General features: G+C 40.0%; 1 long non-coding RNA gene across 1 annotated transcript; it reads left to right on the forward strand.

The window, feature by feature from the left end:
* The first annotated feature begins 533 nt into the window (after positions 1-533).
* Positions 534-4,977, forward strand: LOC140703134 (uncharacterized). Its single transcript, XR_013540630.1, has 2 exons — positions 534-670; positions 4,883-4,977. It is a non-coding gene; the product is annotated as an uncharacterized LOC140703134 (long non-coding RNA).
* Positions 4,978-13,289: the final 8,312 nt, after the last annotated feature.

Consider the following 13,289-nt stretch of genomic DNA (forward strand, 5'->3'; position numbering starts at 1 on the left):
GCAACGCATAGCAGCAACTGCACAGAAGCACAAAATATACAATCATGGATTTCCCTCCATAGATTCAAACTGGTAGATGGCTGTGTGAGCACTTGGAATATTGTTCATGTGTGTCCAGCTATGCTATGGCTAAAGATTGCTCAAATTTATTCTGCTTTTCACTATTAATGTGTTTAAGAGATGCAATCTTTGCTTTTTGATTCTCCCTTTTAAGGCTTTAATCTCCTGCGTTTTTAGAATGTAATTAATACATTTTTCTTGTTCTTTTTTGTCAGGTATTTGTATTACCTGTAGAATTGTTAATCCAGTTTGAATATGAATGTAAGTGTTTGTAAGGATGAAAACATTAAGAAAAGTCTGTAGATTTAATTATTTAGAAATATAACTGTAATAAGGAACTTGCTAGTAGGCTGAATTGGAACAGCTGTGGAAATAAAATGCAGAAGAAGCAACCTGCTGAAGCTAATCACCCATTGGCCGAAGGGTGACATAAAGCCAACAGCTCCAGCTTGTTCAATCTTGTGGGTCTACAGGAGAAGAAGGAGGGAACGCTGCTGGATGGATTTATGGCTTTGGCTTGACCACAAACTCTGATTTATTGGCTTGGTAAAACGGACTGACTAATTGCTACTCTGTGAATGACCTAGGACTGTACTAAATGGACGATGCTGTATGTATATGCTACAATACTTATTCAATATAAGTTTGATATAGCAAAAGCTGTCTGTCTGCTTCATAATACTTACTTGGATTGCCTTCAACCTCTGGAGAAGTGCTACACCCTCTAGTGTCCATATCATTCCGCAATTGGCACACTGTCATTTTTAATTCCTAAAGTATACTTCTACCACATTTTATGCACCTGCATTTTGAAATATTCCAATACCTTAGCTTTCCTATATCTTAAATATTTGGACCTGCAGTCTTCTCATAGCTGTAAGAATCGTTTCTTATAAGATAAAGTAAAATGTCTGTGATTTCTCAGAAGTTACATGTTTTCAACAACTCAAGTGATTTTGTGCATATGGAACATAGAAGCAATGTAGGTAAATAAAGCTTGTAGAACTAGGCAAAATGATATTGCCTGGAATCATCTCAATAATGAAGCAACTTTTACTGTTATACCCAGATGAACATTGATAAGATCGACATGGTAAGCCGTTTTCACAACAGAATCTACCTTTTCAGGGATAAAAGCTGTGATGGACCATGACTAACTAATTCAAGCTACTGAGGGGTGCTTTTTTTTATAATGCTTTTGAAGCCAATGTTTGAATGCCATACCTTTGACCTTGACACTGGTGTGGCCCCATTAGGAGTTTTGGGGGCAAAGATTTGGCTCATAAGCCCACCAAAATTGCCCACCTTTGAAGTAGACAATGCAGAACTAGAATAGCCAATGGTTCACAGTAAGACAACTTTCTCCGTTTCTCATTCCCAAATAACTGAATGTAGCACAGGAATTAGTTCAACTCTTTATTGTTTAGGAAAGGACAATAGTCATGCTCCAAGTATGACTCTAATTTTGTCATTCTGATCAGACAAGCAGAAGTATGATTTAAAAAGTGGCAATGCTTTCTATGATCACTTGTGGAAATCTGAAGCCTATTCCTTGAACATTACTTCTTGATGGTAGTGATGGTGAAGATTAGCAGCTAAAGTATCTGGAGGAATATTTAACTGTCTCCTCCATTAGCACACTGCTAATATATGCATACATATGCTGAAACATGTTTTCTTAGCAGACTACTGCAGGAAGGAAGGGAAAAAAAGGAAGACTTAAATACTATTATTTTAAATAGCTGAAAATATAGCTTCACCTCCTTAACGGCTGCAGTTGTAAGCAAATAAAGCTAGTGCTTTCTCAGGAGTCTAGAGTGGTCATTCGACTAGATAGGCAGGGTATAAATGCAATAAAATAAATAAATAAATCAGTAAAAACACTGTTTATACTGTAGTTTGCTCAAATGTTTAGTACGATATTAATAATTGTACAAAAATGGCAAGAACCATGGAAAACAGTGTTTCCATTTCTTCAATAGCTGTAAAAGCAGTAAACATTAGCTACATGTTAAGTGCTGTCAAACTGGAAGCAACTCATAACACCCCAATAGAGTTGTCAAGGTAAGTGAGATATTTAAGGAGTGGTTTTACCAGTGCCACTTCCCCACCCAATGGGTTTCCATGGCTGACTGGAAATTTGAACCAAGGCCTCTTGAGTCTTAGTTCATCTTTCTATGCGCTATACTACACTGGATGCCCTAGCTTTATTATAGTATTAACTACAGGGCATCACATACGAGAGGGATGTGCCACTGTAGCCTTCTAGATGTTTTTGAATTACAAAGGCCACAAGCCCACCCCCTAATTCTGTTAGCTAAAGCTGATAGGCGCTATAGGCAGAAAAAAATCAGGAAAGTCACAGTTGTCTATTTGTGACATGTATCTTCTCAATGACAGGCACCAAGTTGCTATTTTGGAATGCTGTCATGTAACGGTTTCCATGTTTTGGAGTACAGTCAAACAGCCTTCACAAATAATTTTCATATTAAACTCTAGGTGGAGTATAACCTGGATGCGAAAATGTATTAGACTGCAATTCTGAAGTAAACTCCAACGAATGGAAACAATACGCGTTGTCTAACAATCAGGAAGTTACTGTTCAAACAGATAGCCAACTGCTGTTCTGCTGTTTGAACATTAACTTCCTGATTGTTAGGAAAATGTTCTACACAAATTTCATAACTCTAGGAGAGAGCTTTGAAAAGTTACTTTTTAGAGGAGTAGTTCCCAACGTTGGGTCCCCAGACATTCTTGGACTGTAACTCCCAGAAGCCTTCACCACTAGCTGTGCTGGCCAGGGTTTCTGGGAGCTGCAGTCTGATAACATCTGGAGAACCAAGGTTGAGAACTACTGTTTTAGAGTATATGGTGAGTGGAGAGAGTCTGGGATTTACAATTTTAAAAATGATTTTCTGAGCTTTGCTCTTGGGCAGTGGTTCCCATCCTTGGGTCCTCATATGTTCTTGGACCACAATTCCCTGAAATCCTGGCCAGCACAGCTAGTGGCAAAGAATTCTGGGAGTTTTAGTCCAAGAACATATGGCGACCTAAGGCGAGAAACCACTGCACTAGGGTGTGATCCTGAGCAGTAGGCAGAGGAGAGCTTGGGAGTAGGCAGTTTGAATATTTAAATTGCAGGCAATCAGTTTTGTAATTGTAATCAGTTTTGGCTATAAACCAAATGAAGATGCCTGCCTGGTACAAAAGTTGAAAATACATCATGTAGATATGGTAGTAGGGAACACTGTGATGGCATCAATGTGCATGTCAGCACCAATTACATGGGGGCATGGATTTCTGTAGCCCTGGAACCTAGATTTAGATTTAGGTTGGTAGGTGGGAGCGTGAATGCCTGGAAACCAAAACAGAGGCACAAAGGTTGCCTTTTCTGCAATGCTACCTATTCAACTTACATGGCTAGCTAGATAAATAAAAGCTCACTTTTCTACCGTGCTTCCCCGAAAATAAGACATGGTCTTATATTAATTTTTGATCCAAAAAATGCGGAAGGGCTTATTTTCAGGAGATTTTTTTTCCATATAGAACAGTCTACATTTACTCACATACAGTCATGTCATCTTCTGGTTGCTGCACAATGGTGGAGGGCGGGGTTTCACTTAACGAGGGCTTATTTTTGGGGTAGGGCTTATATTACAAGCATCCTGAAAAATCATACTACAAGCCAAGTGTAACACATAGGATGATTTTATATTTGTTGGCAGTGGAGAAAAATAGGGAACTAGTTAGGTTATGTTCTGCTGAATCAGAATGGATGCAGAACACCGGTGCTTAATATCTGGCATGGTGGTACTTTGAAACCAACCACTGGAAGTAAGTCAGTGGGTGCTGATGGACTGCCTATGTAGTGGACAGTTAGTCATGGAAATGGACTAATTTTCAAAGAGCATCAGAATACATGATACTACAACTAGTTTCTCACATTCAAAAGTGTTGTGAGTGACAGGGTGACAGAGTGTGTGGGTTCCAGAAAGTCCAGTACTCCAAGCCTGAGAAGATGGAGAATCACAAGGACGGATAGGATGGCGTGCCTAATACAAATCTGCTGAGAGTTGCAAGAAAAGACTTTTGCACTTGTTTGTCCAGACATAACGGGTACTGGACTGGGAAGACTGGCTGGAAAAGGGGGAAGCAGGCCGATCTGCAGTGAAGGACATGTGCAAGGAGTATTCCTGCTTGGCAACAGCAGAACTGTACCTGCCCAAGAGATTGGGGTCTGATTCCTGCAGCTTATGCCCACCCAGGTTTAGCCCATAGACACAGCCCCCAAGGAAAATGCCTATAAGAAGAATGACTCAGGACGAGGCAGTGGGCTTTAACCAGCATTGCAACGTTGCTCCCACAACTTTTGCTGAGAGAGTGATCACCTATTGAGTCTTAGAATGTGTGTGAGTATGGAAAAAATGAGAAGTGTGAGAGAGGCCTCTTGATATCGTATATTGTATTATCAATAACTGTTACATGAATAGTGCTTAACCTAAAACTTTTGGTGTATAGTCTTCTTGTCAGCAAGTCTGGCTGGGGTCTGTCTCTCACACACTCCCTCTCTCCAGAATATAAAGAACAGTAACCCTATGGGGTAACAAAAGTGCATCTTCCAGTTTCCTGGCTTATTAAACCAGGGCCTTTAATGTACCAATCTTCTCGTACCACTCCCCCTGTAACTCTCTCTTTTTAATATATCTTAATATTTTTCTAGTAAAAATAATGTACCTCTTCTCCAAATAGCTGCAAACATACCAACTCAAAAATCTGGGTGTGATATATAAAGAGCACATTTCTTTTGATCTCCACATTACAGGTACTTCATCCAAAGTGCAGTCACTGCGGAAATACCCAGCGGAGCAGTACCGACCAGGAGACTTGGAGTCTTGTTGCAAAGATCTCGTTGGCAACAGAGGAATCTAAAACTGTCAGCGTTAAAGTGATCAGCAACCTCTTTTGTGGTGCATCGTGAGGTTTTCCAACAACTATAGGTTCTCAAATTCACTGTACAAAAATAGAATAAAAAGATAATCCCTCATTAGAACATTTAAAATGTACAGCTATGACTACTTTTGTTTTTTGTGAAATTTAGAACTGGGGGGGTACATTTTAAAGGGCCAAGTGAAACAGAAGCAGCTATTTTGAGCATTATAAAAAAACACGACCCAAATGTGAAATACTGTGAAATATTGTTCAGGACAAAGTTTTAGAAAGCTGGCCACATTTCTGTTCTTTGTAATATTTGCTCTTTCTCTCTCTCATGGAAATGTAGATTTTTTTTTCAAGGAAAAACAAAACAGTTATAAAAGCTTGGGGTTATGGATTCCAGATATACAGGGGGAAATGACCACTGCTCCAACCCACATTACTCTGAGCTACTCACCCATCTGGATGAGCCCTGAGTTGCTGGTTTGTGAATGGAAGAGGTGCTTTTGTTCCCAAAGAAAGAACTGTAGGTTCAACCCCTGGGGTCTCCGGGTAGAATTAGGAAAGAGTCCTAGACAACTGTTGTCAGTCAATGTTGACTATGAGTATCTAAACGGACCATGATTTGACTGAGCACAAGGCAGCTTTCTACATTTCTATGAAATCTAGCAATGGAAGCTCCTACGGAAAGAGCTGAGTGGAAATAACTGTCTCTACTCCTTTGTACCACTTCTCATGCTGTTTCAAAAGGCCCCCTAACTCTCTAGAGCAGATTTGTAAAAGGAAGGAAAATCACCTCCCTCCTTGCTCCACTAGCCACATATTGTGAGCAGAATTTGAACTTTGGATCCAAGTTGCAGGGCAAAAATGGAAAAATTACATAATTATTTAGGCATGCTACTTTTCTTTAAAGTTAATTGCAACGGTGTGGAAGTAAATATCTGTTCAGGATCCAGAACTGGACCAAAGTGGTGGGAGTGAAGCAAGCATAAGGAAGTTAAAGCCCTTTACACCCATGTTAGGGAATGCCTCCCCTCAATACCTGCCCTTTTCAAAAGAAAAAAAAGTGCCATCCATACAAATGGTCATCATGAGGCTAGCATCTCAACTTACTCGGTCCTAAAGTGAAAGACAGTTATTTCAGCAAAGACGCCAGGAATATTTATTGTATTTGCCATGTTTTTCTGTGAGAAACATGCCTGCATCTCCATATACAACATAACGTCACTGTACTATCAGTTCTGCCTGGTCCTTTCAGAATATGCACCTACATTTAGAGGAACAGGAACATTGAAACCAATTTTCAAGTTATAGAGCTGTTTGTATGGCACTGTGCAACATTTAAAGTGCCTGTATTGCCAGTTAAAACCTTATGTGGTGCAGGACCCACATATCTGATGGAAACTCTGCTCTCTTATATACCTGGCTAGATACTCTATAGGCAACCTCTTGATGCTGCCACATTTTGCAGAGATTTCACATGAAGTAAACTAAGGGACGGCATTCCTGACATTGCAATTCCTTTGCTCCCTCAGGTGTATTTGATGCTGTGTGTTGTAAGTAGAGATGGGGATATTCATATTTGTATATGAATACCCCCGCACAGGTGGATATAATGAGGGCTCAGCCACTCACCTTCCACTGTCACCCCAGGCTCCACGCTCCCTTCCTATCAGTCCGGAGCTTGCGGTCTGCGAGCCACTCTTCGACTTTGCAGCAAGCCTTGTCCTCCCACCTCCTGCCAGGAGTAGCTCGCAGACGGCGAGCTCCAGAGCGATAGGAAGGAAATGCGGAGCCCGCAGCAACAGTGGAAGGTGAGTGGGCCACCTGCATCCACCTGTGTGGGGGTATTCATATATGAATATGAATACCCCGGTCTCTAGTTACAAGCCTTCAGCATCAAATGAATAATTATTTAGTCATCAGTTTTTGGCTTGACTCTGGAACATTATACTTTGTAGTTTTCAGTTCTGCACACCCTCTCTGTTTTGTTTACACGTGGATCACATGAATCTAATATGTTTCATTGGTATTTATTGTTCCCTGCTTTGGGATTACTGTTTTAAGTGGGTAATACATTTCATACGTGATAGAAAATAATCAATATATTGTAGTAAGCACCACTGAATTCAGTGGGACAACGTCTAAGTAGATGTAGACAGCACTCTCACAACAGCAGAGACAAGTTGAATGAGACCCATTTACTCCTGTGTACATACCAAACCTAATTTGCAAGCAGGAATCTTCATCTTCATGGCAAGTAACATTGGTCCTACACAGGAAGGGGCTTTGTTCACAGGTATAACATCTTAATGCACAGCCTGAGACATAAAGAGAAGTTTTGTTAAACCGTTTAACCTTATTATAGCATAAGCATTTGTTTGTTTCAGATAATTATTGCAACAACGTGTAACAGCCCTATTAGACTGGCCAACATGCTTACCTAATCCATATTTCAGTTCAGTTCAAAAGTATAGCTAAAAGCCTTTACAATTTAAAAAAGAACAAATACAAAGTATTCATTCTTATTTTCCCATCTGTTAATGCAAACAGAGAAACATGTACTGACACCTAAGTATATCTATCCAAATATAAAAAACAATCTCAGTTTGCATAGCAAAATTCCTCCTTGTAGCAATTTCAGACAGCTTTTTCACATGAGACTCCTCACATTATGGACTATGGGTAAGATGGTGTACTACATCCTCTACAAGATTTTTACAGGAACCATAGGAATGACTTTCCATGGGAGGTACTTATAGCAGCTATCTTAAAAAGCAGCGGGAATAATGTTAAAACTTAGCTCAGCAAAAACTATGCTGCATGGAGCTAGCACAATTATCTCAAAACAATTAGCTCTCTGAAAATAAGTTTTAATATAAGGATATAACTTAGAATATCTTACAAAATAAATGACTAACATGTCAGACAAAAAGGCTTTCCAAAGCACAAACAACTTTGAAAGGTATATTGTTTTAGTTTCTAGTTTTTAATTGCTCAATTAGACTTTTGCTAAAGGAGCCCAACAATCAGATTCCTTACAAGATCTACATAATAATTAAAGGGATTCATCACTCTTATTAATTGCAATAAGTGACTGTAAATAATGATACAAATAAAATGGAAGCCCCTGTACTGGGCAAAACAGTTAAGCGGGGAGCTCTTTGGACTTTTTGACAGACCAGTGCTATAGAATCAGAGGTACTATGGCCATCCTACATTGCATAGAATTATTCATCTCAAATTGTACATTGTACATACAATTAAATGAAATGGTTATATGTGAACATCCTCAGACAGGTTTCCTGGGAAGTTTGGTGGGTAACAGAGACTGCCTTCACAGCCATGTGATTTCAGTTTTATATCTGCTGGGGACCGTGTGATATCCAGAGATGGGAGAAGTTCCCCTTTTAGAGTATTATTCCAAGAATAACATGTCCAGTGCAGTGGCTCCCAGAACACAAAAAGGGAGCTTTTCTCATCTCTGGACCCTGTCCCATGATATAACCAAGACAATCACCCTAATGCAACACTAGCTGTAAATATGTTACGTACACACAGATACTTACTACAATTAAAGGATACCGTTACAATAATGAAGACTGTAAGTAGAAGGCAGTTTGTTTTGTCCATGTTCTCTTCTTAGTCTAGAAATAAAAACATACATGAGACCAGGACTATAGTCTCTAGAGCAGTGGTTCTCAACCTTTGGCCTCCAGATGTTCTTGGATTTCAACTCCCATAAATCCTGGCCAGCACAGGCGGTGGTGAAGGCTTCTGGGAGTTGCAGTCCAAGAACATCTGGAGGTCCAAGGCTGGGGACCACTGCTCTAGAGGAAGGTTTTGTCCATGCACTTTCTCTGATCCAGATCTTCAATCCAAAGATCCAGTTACCTTCTAGATCAAGACTGAGCAAGAATGTTCAAGACAAGCACCAGAGGACTCTCTACACAAGAAGTTCATTAAAAACCCAGAGAGTCGTTTGTAACAGTTTCCTTCTGAAGACTTCCAGACTCTACCTTATCATTCTTGATATGGATAGGTTTTGGCAACATCCATTCTCTCCACTTCTGGCATGGGCTAGCAAGTGCGGGTAAAGTTGTTGTTTTTTAATTAAAAACATGTTGGTCTATGCTAGCAGTGTATTCTCATTTATACCTGACAATATTGTGTAGTGCTACCTTTGCTAGCAACATCTGTACTAAGAAATCTTCTGTGAGTACTCTTTTCTCCAGTTTGCTGTTGCTAAATTTAACAATGATGCTTTTGTTGTCTCTCAACGAAATAAACATTTTGGTGAGAAATGATTTGATGATGTGTGTATTTGATAACAGTGAAATTGAAATGGCTTTAGCCCAGTATGTAGGCCACAGGAATCAGTGCTTTGTTTTAAAATTATGCAGAATATATTCTGCAAAGAGAAAAACAGCCACATCGATTTAAATGCAAAATACACGACTCTTTCTAAAAATCCAAGGGCTAAATTATAGGTTGCAACTCTAACAGATCAAATGGCCCCACCAAATACCCAGGTCTTCATGGAGATATTTGCTAATGCTACAATCAAGCCCTGTTGTTATCTGGCGGTGGATTCAAATGCTTTCACCCCAAATCTTACAGGGTAAGGAAAAAAACTCTTCCCTCTGGACCAGCTCACAGTGTACACCATGAACAACATTCCCAATGTTAACAAAAGGTGCCAGGTTTATTATCTTTTACATCTGTTTTCTCTGCAGGACAACATGTCCGACTGTGTACAGAGAAACCTGGCTTTCTTGAAAATTTTCATGAAGGCTCCTCACACCAAAGAAAAGCCCTTTTATGTGCAGCTTCAGATGATTTTGTTGCTGCCTTCTCAGCTCCCCTAAAAGGCAATATCCTTTTTCATCAGGTTTGTGTATTTTAAAAAAGTGACCTCTGGTAAATCCCAGTGGAAGAAGGAAGTCTCTTTAAGAAAAGGTTTTAGACCATCGGTAAATTTGCAGTTCCTGGGATAAGTGACCATTTAACTAATTAGTAATAGAATGTGCTGAAAAATGTGTTACCCTGTCATCAACTGGAAGTGACAGTATCCAAGGCAAGAAAGCATCAGAATAGCTGCTATCTGTATATTAGATATTGATTCTTACCAGATGTGGCTTGATAGAATATGAAAATGATGTAACTCTCTGCTTCAAAAATACCTAGCTCATGTAAAAGAAGCAGAGAGAAAAACCTGAAACCTGTTTTTCACCCAGCCAGAGAAGCCCTCTGAAGAACTGTTGACAAACTCCAGATTCAGTCTTCCAAAAAGTGTTGGGCAGTCTGCCTGATAGAAGGCACAGGACTCTTGGGTTTTAAAAAATGAAGCAAAACAAAAGTGTTTCTTCGTGAGATGAGAAATAAGCTTTTGTGTACAAGGGTGAGACTATACTAGGTCCCAATGTGGTGGACTTGGTCAAAAGGATGACTTAGACCCATCCCCTAGTATCCAAACATCTCCTTAAAGGCTGGGATGTGTTTATGAGGGCCACGGCAGCACTACATGTTCCAACTTCTGCAGTGGGGAATTCTGCCAACAGAGAAGCTTTGAGCTATCTAAAGAAGATAAACAGTGCTCCACTGCCAGAAGTTTCCTCATCTGCTCAGTCCCACATGTGTTCTAAAAACAGAGACATGGCAGTGTTCTTGAAGCTTTTTAAATCTTAGGCCCCTACAACAATGCTGCAGGAAAAAAATACACAGTGGAATATGCAAACCATAGCATTCGAAGCTTGTAGCTGTCTGAGCTGAAACACAGTCTTGCTGGCATTTCAAGGTGGTTTTAGGAAACAGAGGATAATCATGAGGGTAACTGTGAACTGAAAACAAAACAAAAATGTTCTCCAGTCTTTCCATCTGTCAGGTAGATGGCCGGCCAGCGATGTCCAGGGTGAGTGTTGGGATGGGCACTGATAATCAAGCCCACAGGCTTTGCAGCAACCTGTCTCTGATAGGCAAGTCACAAGAGAAGACTCTGTAGAAAATCTTTTTAATGTAGGGGCTCAGTACAAGGGTGCACGTTAACTGTATGCTGTTCATATCAAATGTAGTCAAACAGAATGTTTCTCTGTGTGTGTGTGTGTGTGTGTGTGTGTGTGTGTGTGTGTGTGTGTGTGTGTGTGTGTGTGTGTGTGTGTGTGTGTGTGTGTGTGTGTGTGTGTGTGTGTGTGTGTGTGTGTGTGTGTGTGTGTGTGTAAAAAAGGCATTTATATATCCCAGTGAAGATGCTGATGTTAGGAAAATGTGAGGGCAAGAGGAGAAGGGGACGACAGAGGACGAGATGGTTGGACAGTGTGATTGAAGCGATCAACATGAATTTGACCCAACTCCAGGAGGCAGTGGAAGACAGGAGGGCCTGGCGTGCTCTGGTCCATGGGGTCACGAAGAGTCGGACATGATTTAACGACTAAACAACAACCAGCTCTGTACATAAGGTGGACTGCCTGGTACTGAGGAACCCCATTTCCTGTCTAGGCCTTGTAATAAGCCCTATATTGGATTGGGTCCCCATAGGTTTTCAGGACCACCATTTCCCCCCTTCTTTTAGTGCAATGGATCGTCATTGCCAGCTTTCCAAAGTGAAATCGCATGGTTTGCTTTTGATTTGTCTTCATTTCAACAGCTATGGTATTCATTTCATGCTTATTTACTGGAATGTAGTGAGATTTGTCATAAATACCGATACAGTACATTCATTTATTCTGTACACATATGGATACACAATGCAGCAAAGATACACAGATGTCCTCCACTATCTGATGGCTCACAATATTTGTGTAAATGTACAGAATATTGAAACCCTCTGTGATTTCAAGGTGTGAAAGGTAAAGTTTTGACATGGTGGTTGAGGAACATGTCTCTAACATTAGCTGCTCCAGCAAATGATGTTGTTACATGTTGTTAAGATCATAGCTCCCAGAGTTGCCAGCTAACATTGGCAATGGTCAGGGATTCTGGGAACATCTGTCCAACATCTGGAGACCCAAATTTGTGAGCCATTCCTATATCAAATCCCATCCTCATGTGTGTGGGTAGGAGGGTAAGTTTCACTTTTCTTTTAGAACGTATCAGTATTTCACAATGAAAAAAAAAGAAAAAGAAGGTAAAAGGAAGAAAACACAAATCTTTCTTACATATTAATGGTATGAGTAGTATGCTTATTAATTCTGGTTCTTTCCCAGCATTTCAGGGATGCTAAGTAGAGGGCAGATAGTAAATACATTATACTAATGGTATTCTCTGTTGGTATGTATACATGTGAACATTGGGCACTGAAGAAAGTGGGTAAAAATTAATTCATTTGAAATGAAGTGATGGAGAGGATATTGTGGACTGCCAGAAAGACAAATAAGTGGATTCAGAGTCAAATCAACCCCCAACTCTCTTTGGAAGCAAAAATAACTCAACTGAGGCCATCATACATGAGCACATAATGAACATAAAAGGTTCATTGAAAAAAAGAAAATAATGCTGAGAAAAGTTAAAGGCTGAAGTAAAAGAGGAAAAATTAAATATGAGATGGATTCAGCCAATAAAAGAAACCTCTGTCTTGCACTGACAAGATCTGAGCAGGGCTGTTAGTGATGAGGTCTTTGGATGACATTACTTCAGTGTTGCTGTAAGATGGAAACAACTTAACAGCACCTGAGGATCAACTAAAGACACATGCAAACCATTCTAATTTGAGTCAAGGTTAACAAATCTCCAAAATTTCTGGAGAGCAGCAGCCTTGCAGGGTATCTCATTATGGGAGGGAAAGGGGCCGAGAATGGGAAACGGAACATATTTCACTACTACCAGCCATTCCAGAGATGAAATGAGAAGTAAGGACATTCCAGCCACAATGCTGAAAAATGGCTTGCTTTTATTCCCTCCCCTTCCCCAGCTTTATTTTCGTTTGTGCCATGCCTTCTTTCATAGTAAGGCAGAGGGCAAGGAACTGTCTTTTTTTACATAACTACTCTGGGAGACTTTTTGGCTGAGGAAAGGGATGAAAATTCTTTCAAATAATACTAATACTGATATTAAGAGTTAAAGTATTTGATTTAAACCTTACCTCTTCCCCAAGATTAGAACTCATTGTACTACAGTATATGTCAATGATATTTGATCCTGTAATATTCTATCAAATGGTGTGTGGTTGTTGTTTTTTTAATTATTATTATTATTATTATTTTAAAAAAGCAGGCATGTCCACTAGAAGGGTCAAGCCTCTGCCAGGAAGACGGGGGCAGCCGATGAACCTCGCGCCACTACTGCACAGAGGATAAAAGTGC

The sequence above is a fragment of the Pogona vitticeps genome, chromosome 1 (genome assembly GCF_051106095.1).
Source record: "Pogona vitticeps strain Pit_001003342236 chromosome 1, PviZW2.1, whole genome shotgun sequence".
NCBI lineage: Eukaryota > Metazoa > Chordata > Lepidosauria > Squamata > Agamidae > Pogona > Pogona vitticeps.